We start from the raw sequence: 8,038 nt of genomic DNA on the forward strand, positions 1-8,038 counted from the left end.
CTGATTCGCCAATTAGGCATCTGGAAAAATAAGCTCTTTTTTATGCTAATTAATTACAGTGAACCGTGATAGAGGCAAAACTTACTGCAAAATAAGGTCAGGTAATTTGGACGACACTCTTTTGTAATTTCTTTACCTACACTGTTGACTGGTAACTAAAACAGTTTGTTGATATAAGGCTTTAAAATTATTTGGGTAATTCGCAGCAAAAGCAAGAACTTGTGTCATCATATGCTAATAAAAATTAACATTTTGAAAATTAATGTGCTAAATGGGTTTTTATCCTTCATAAAACTGAAAACATCAATTGAAATCATAAATTGCCTTAAATTAAATTTATTCTGCCATGATCACGTAAGCGGCAGTATCAGCAGGAATGAGTTTTTGAGATATTTGAATAAACGTGTTTTGGATTCAACACCAGCAATCGAGACGATTTTTCGTGCTTTCCTTTCAGCGGAAACCAAATAGGCAAGTTTGTGCAATTAAGCTGACGTACAATAGATGACAAAAGAAAGAAAAATGAAAAATTTGCAGTTAATGCACCTTACCTGCCCACTAGCGTGTGTCCTCCGATCAAAAAAAAAAAAAAAAAAAAAAATGTTTCAAGTCGCTCACCCTCTTATATTTTTCCTTTTAGGCCAAAACAATTGTACAAAAAGTTTCATTTAATTTGAAAAGCGACTTGCGCTTGAAAGTATGTGTAGTAGGACGAATTGATTTTTTTTTTTCGGAGGTTTGAAATTTCATGTTGATAAAACGTTGCCCCTTTTGCTCCACATATACACCAAAAATATTTATCTAAATAGAAAAATATTTAGGTGTCCAGCAGGAGACGTAAAATTTGAAATTTTCTTCAAAACATTGATTTTTTTTATACATTTTTATGAAAGTATGAGATATATTTGAGACATAAAAAAACAACAGTAAACTCAGTGATTAGCGCTAAATAGAAATTTTTGCTCTATTGCAATTTCAAAGTCTCCCACATAGTACTCAAAATATGGATTTTTTCAAGTTCAAGAAAATTTATTCATTTTAAATACTTTATTTTTTTATTATAAATTTGCAAATGTTGATTTGAAAATGTGTTCATTTATAATTTTTGAACTTGACATTTTATTGAAATGTATATCTATTTTTTTTAAATGATAAATCGAAAAAAATCCATTTTTTTAAGAAAATCATATTCTATAGGCCTCCTGATAGACACCCAAATATTTTTTAATCTGGATAAATATTTTTGTGGTACATGTGAGGCTATAGGGGCAACGTTTTATCAAAATGACATTTCGAGCTTCCAAAAAATTTTTTTTTGTTACACCTGCCCTTACACCGGCCTAGTACACCTGCTTGGTTTACACGTTCGGGAGCAAGTCGGCACGGGTTGCCGTTGTTTGAGTTATATGAAACATTTTTTGCAATTGTTTTGTCCTGAAAGGAAAAATATTAGAAGTGTGTGACTTAAAACATGAACTTTCGTTTTTTATTTTTTTAAATTTAATTTAAGGACACTCTACTGCCAACGGCATCGGTGTAAAAAACTTGTCCACATATTGTGAGAACTCACGTCTATGGACTGTCACTCCTCCCCAGCTAAAAATAATCTTCAGAAAATCTGCAGAAAAAAAAAAATTTTTTTTTGAAGTATTTTTCAATATTTCTGCAGGTTTTTAGAAGACAAGCAAAATCTGAATTTTGTCCTCAAAATAATCTGCAGAAAATATACACAAAAAAGTTTTCTTTTCAGTTTTCTCTTAATACTCTGCGGATATTTTGAAGATAAAAAAATCTGCAAAGTGTCTTCAAATAGATCTACAGAAAATCTACACAAAAAATTCTCTTACAGTTTTCTTTAAATAGTTCGCACGTTTGTAGATATTTTATGGTCATCAAAAAGAAATCTGTATTTCAATTGAAATTATTTTTCAAAGTTTTATTACAGCATAAAAGTTTTTCACACTTTAAATTTTTTTTTTTTTTCAATTTTTAGAAAATTAAACAAATTTCTTTGTTTTTCTAATTAATATCAGTAATAAATAACTTAATCTCTTCCCCCAAGAACTTTGATTTATATTTTGATAACTTAAATTGAAATTTAAAAGCATTTCAACACGTCTGAAACATTTACCAAATAAAAAATGTCTGTTTATTGTATTATACAAATAATATGACATGAAAATCAATTTTAATTATAAGTGCATGATTCAAATCAAATAAAAGTGAAATTACAATACATATTTTTTTTGAAAACAAAACGGTATTGAATAACGCAAGTTATTACATGGTTTGAAAGGGCTTTCTAAAATGTCAATTTCAAGAAGGATACGGATTAGAACAGAGTCAAATTTGTCTTACTTGGAGAAAAATCAGGAAATTAAAATTAAATAAGAACAAATATGACTTGAAATAATGTTCTCGAACGGCATTCCGCCGTTCGAGCACAAACGCACCGAAAGCCAATCAACTTAGCGTCCGCGGAGACCCCGGTCCGTCCCGCACTATGCGGGTGTCACAGGGCTATGAGAGTAGATGACCGCACGGCCAGTTGACGCGCATTGTTTTTGCTCCGTCACGGAAACAAATAATTAGGGCAATTTCAAGTTTCATCATTGGAAACCCATTAAAAAATATTGGATTCATGCCCCGGTTTACAAAAAGGTAAGACACTTTAAAATTCAACAATTATTATTTGATAAAATTAACTTTTATTTAATAAGTGTATAATAGATTAAGGTTAGTTTGAAATTGTTATGCCTAATCGGAGGTTTTTAATTTTTGAAATTTTTACTTTCTCACCGATTGATTTAAAATTTTGAGCGAACATTTACGTTGTTAATATCTATTAATAAAAAAAATGAGTTACGATGTCTCAATAATAACCAGCCTAATTAACTTAATTACTTTCCACCACGTGGTCAATTTGGGGGAATTTTGCGAAATTTTTATGTCTTACAAATAGTTCTATTTATTATTTCGTCTTGAAACTTTACACTAATTTTACAATCATAGCGATGAATTTTTGTGACAAATTTGGTTTGATTATTTCAATTTGCATCAGCTCCGAATTAATAAAATTTAAATTTTCATTTCGGAGGAGTAGTTCAAGTTTTAATTATGTTTTGTCAAACGAACATAAAACACCACTCTGTAGTGAATTTACTCATTTTTATTAAAGAAATGTCAAAACTTGAAACTAAAAATGTTTTCGGATTTTTATTGCATTAATTTCATTTGTTACTAGTTGTTATCTACTATTTTTAGTTTGCTGGGTACATTTTTTGCAGTTTATCTACAGATTTTCTGCAGAATATTTAAGTATATTTAAAACATGCTTTCTTCACAAAATCTGCAGAAACAAATCTGCAGAAACAATCTGCAAAAAATTTGAGCATATTTGGAATACGCTTTCTGCAAAAAATCTACAGATAAAAACTGCAGATTTTCTTGAGAAAGCATGTTCCAAATATGCTTAAATTTTCTGCAGATTTTTTAAAAAGATTTTCTGCAGATTTTTTTTTAGCTGGGTCACAGCTCCCAAATTTCGAGCCTTATAATTACTGAAAAAAAGTTACGTAGCTTCGATAAATAAAGTTTTTCATTGAGAATATATTCAAAATACAGAGCTAAAAATAAAACTGTGTTGTAAACTTTAATGCAATTGTAATTTTTAAAATAAATGTTTGTACAGGGTGGGGTGCTGGAACGTCCTTTTTCGAATTTGGCGCGCAAAAAGTGTGGAGCATCACAGAGTGGTCGGGAGAGGTTCAACGGAAAGATCTGAACGGGAAGTATTGTTACATTATATTTTCAGTTGTCATCATGTTTTGGTCGAGACAGCATCGCGTGCCAATATACCGATCGATATGCTGCAAAGAGTTGACCAAAACTTCCAAGTTCGACTGAATCAGTGTATTGATAATGGAGGACAACACTTACAAGATAGTTTTCAAGACAGTGTAATGCAAAAGCTCCCATATGTGTGACAGGAAAAATATAATAATAAAGAATTGTACATTATTTTGGCCGAATAAATTGTTTTTATTTGACTACAGTGGCTCCCAAAAGTGTTCGTACACTTTGAAATTTTTTAGTAAAGCCAAAATAAGGCAAAACTGAATTCGAATATGAAGTCCAATATTTTTTCACATCATTCCTATGTCATTCTAAATAAAATACTGTAATTTTTTCAAAATATTGACAAATCTTCCTTTTGAAATGAGTCAAAAAACGGAGAGACAGAGAAATAATACGCAATAAAAGTCATCCTACACTCAAATATTTTCGAATAAATTCATAATTAAAATTATCACATGTCGTTTTTTTATTATTTTTGCACTGTGTTGACCCTGAAAAGTCATTTAGCTTTAATTTTTGTTATTTATTCCTTAAAATTGTGCTTATTACTTTAAAATGGCTGGCATTCGTAAAAGACCGCAAACACTATTCGAAATTTGAATTTTTTCCTCACAGTAGCGGTAAATTGGTTTGAAATATCTCTAAATTAGTTATTTTATTCCATTTCATAATAAAGTGCTTGATACAATGCTTTAAAGAAAAGAATCGGACCGAAAACAAGGTAAGAAAAGGTCAACCGGCAAAGTTGACAAAGCGTGATCGGAGATTTACAGTTAAAAAATTTATGGAAAATACACATTTGAGTGCTGTAAAAGTTTCTGCAGAGTTAAATGAAAATTTTTACATTTAATTTTCACGTAAAATTGTTCGCCAAGTTCTCTGATTCGCTGGATTAAATGGGAACTCTTCCCGCAGAAATTTTCTTAGCCGTGCGAAAAACAGAAAGCTTACGCTTTTCGTCGCAAAATCAATGATAAATAAGCTCAAAACGTTTTGAAATTGCGTCTTATTTCCAGATAAGAATGAATTCAACATTTTTGGTTAAATTTTTGTATAATTGTGAATAGAAGAAAAAACTAGGAACTTAATCTTAAGAACTTAGTTGGACCAGTTAATCAAGACGGTGAAGGTGTTCTTGTGTGAGGGTACATATCAGCATCAGGACTTGGTAGTTTGGAATTTTTTGATAAAATAATGAATCATGCTGTTCATTTAAATATTTTAAAAACCAACTTCAAACTCTTAGCCAAAAATTTGGTTTTTGGAAACAACTTTGTTTTTTTTTTTTAATCAAGATAACGACAAGAAGCACACGGTTTTCAACGTTTGCGTCTAGTGCCTCAAAAATTGTTCTAAAGTTTAGAAAATACCCCTTGAATCTCCAGATTTGAGCTTAATGTAACATATTTAGATATATCTATTGGCTAGATTACGAAAATACGGCTTTGAAACGAAAGTAGAGCTAGAAACAGCAAGACTCGAAGTGTGGTTGAACACTTACTCTGAAATTACGCAAAAAAAAAAAAAAAAAAAAAAAAAGCAATGAAATCTATTCCCAGACGTTTAAAAGATGTTGTTTATATTGCATGACATTCTACTAAATAATAACTTAGTAAAAAGTAAGGTTATTCAATAATATATAGACATTTTTCAAAGTGTACGAAGACATTAGTGAGATAAGATTGCCGGCACTTTTTGGTTTTTGATTTTTAAAAAATTAAGTTTTAATATTTTTAAAACAATTTTCACGTAATTTTGTTGAAAATTGATCATAGATTTTATTATTTAATTTCCTATTCCGAAATATTAGTTCTAACCAATGGATAGGGCCCTATTTCATTGAAAGTCGTAGGTGTACGAACACTTTTGGGAGTCACTGTATAATACAGTTGATTCTCTGCTTAAGGTTTTTCAAGGGACCACAAAAAATCGTCCTTAAGTAGAATATACTCTTAATCAGAAATTTGTAAAACTACAACGGAGGGTCAGGGACCGTAAAAAGTCTTTAAATTGAGAAAGTCGTTAAATAGAGCGTCGTTAAACAGAGAACGGACTGAACTAATAATCTTTAATCCCAATGATTTGGTATAACTGAAATATTGTTTAGGTCTGAGCAGATAAAGTTTGGAATTCGTCTTCTGCTTTTCTGATGATGTGGAGTAAGATTAATTAAAAAAATATGTAACATTTCACGTAAAGAGTAAACATTTTGTGCATTCACTTCAAGTACCACTTATGAAAACTGAAGGGGGTCATGTCTCCCTTAGTGTTGGGTCGTCTCCCTAGATCTAGGTACACTTGACTCATATGCAGACTTGAGGAATATAATTTTCTTTGTACCATTTCTACTTAGACCTATGCTATTACTTTTAACCATAATAATGTGCAAAATAACAAACTATTCATATATATTTTTTATTTCGTTCTAACTATTCTACAAAAAAATTGAAAATTAAAAAACCAAAAATTGGGTCTAGTCTCCCTAGTTCCCCTTAGATTTTTTTTGGTGAAACTGAGTGAATGTCTGGTGCACATCTGAAGTTTTTAAGTGTTGGCAACGTAAGTTTCAGATTCTACGTGGTTAAAATATTCAGAGTTAAACAGACATTACGTTATTTGAAAACAATTAAGCTTCCTAACAACTTCATTCTGAGTTTTAAACCCTCGATGCAAAAAGAAAGTTGGGTTATAAGCTTGCAGTGTCGGTGTATTTGTGTGTCTCTTTGTATCATTCTAGCTTCTAAATGCATGAACCGAAATTGAATACAGTGGAATACGCTGAATTGGACCACCGCCGGTTAATAGGACCAGTTACGTTAGGTAGTAGTTTATAGGAGGCCCCGACTTCAAAAGGTTATTAAAAATTAAGAGATCGTGTATAATTAGTTAGGTATTTAAAATAATTCATCGTATAGTAATTTAAATCAGTCTTTATTTTATAATTTGGTGCTTAGTTTAGTTGATTTTTGTACTGGAATTGTAAAATAAATTTCATTTCTATGTTCGGATAGGAAATAGAATGTAAGTGTAATCAGTTATTTTTTGCTTTTTAGTTCCTGGGTATTTTTTGAAGGCGGTTTTTTTTTATATTTAAAAGTAATTTATTTTTTGCTTTTTAGTGGTGTAAATAACACGGCGAGCGTCTCGGAGACTTCCGACGACTGTGAAGAGAGGCTTTTTCAAAAAAAAATTGTACAAAATATACAATAGGTACAAAAAAAAATTGTCGTTATCATTAGTTCAACTGTCTTCATCATTAGTTCAACTTTATCAAAGTTTGCATTCCGAAAGCAAATGCACGAGTCACTAAAAAAAATCGCTTTAAGTTTAAATTTGTAAAATTGTAAATTTCAGAATTGTAATATTGTAAATTGTAATTTATGTTTCGCAATACGTGTCATGTAACTCGTGATAAAAGTCGCATGTTTCTTCACATGGCCCCACTATAGATGAAGATTAAAAATTCCACTAGAATGAATTTCATGTTTGCTTCAGAGAATCCTTACTTCAAAATTTTCATTATCATTACTCTTAGTAATATATTTTTTTAGTACTTTTTTTAACTATAGGTAAAGAAAGTATATACCTTTGTTTTATGGCCTTTGTTTATCAATGGGTTTATCGTTTTATAAATGGGTTTATCGTATATATTTAATCGTTTGTGAGGGAAATTGCATGAAATTTATTGTTTTACCCTTAACTTTTCCGTAAAGAAGAAACAGGGTAAATCAAAGATTTTGAACCTAAGTTAGACCACCCCTAAACAAAACCACCACTAAACAAACAAAAAAAAAAAAAAAAAAAGCATAAAAACCGGTTCACTAAGTGAGACGATATGCAAAGTTAATAAAGTACAAATCGATTTAAATGTGAGTATGATATTTGAAGAGTTCCTTCAATTTCATCAAACCTGAATTTGGTTACCCTTAGACCGGCGAGGAAGTATATCGTTTCAAACAAAAAAAGAATTTTCCTTATTGGTACAGGCAGGGGCGTGCACAGAAATTTTGGAGCCCATCACAAATGACTTTTCCGGGCCCCTCTCCATATTGTTTACCCCTATATTTCACCCTTAGCTATAAAAATATTGGGCCCCCTTCAGACTCGGGCCCGGGCCAACAGGTGTCCCTCTTCACTCCCTGTGCACGCCCCTGGGTACAGGTGTCTTCGAGTATTTATG

This window comes from Uloborus diversus, chromosome 7 (assembly GCF_026930045.1).
Source record: "Uloborus diversus isolate 005 chromosome 7, Udiv.v.3.1, whole genome shotgun sequence".
Classification (NCBI taxonomy): domain Eukaryota; kingdom Metazoa; phylum Arthropoda; class Arachnida; order Araneae; family Uloboridae; genus Uloborus; species Uloborus diversus.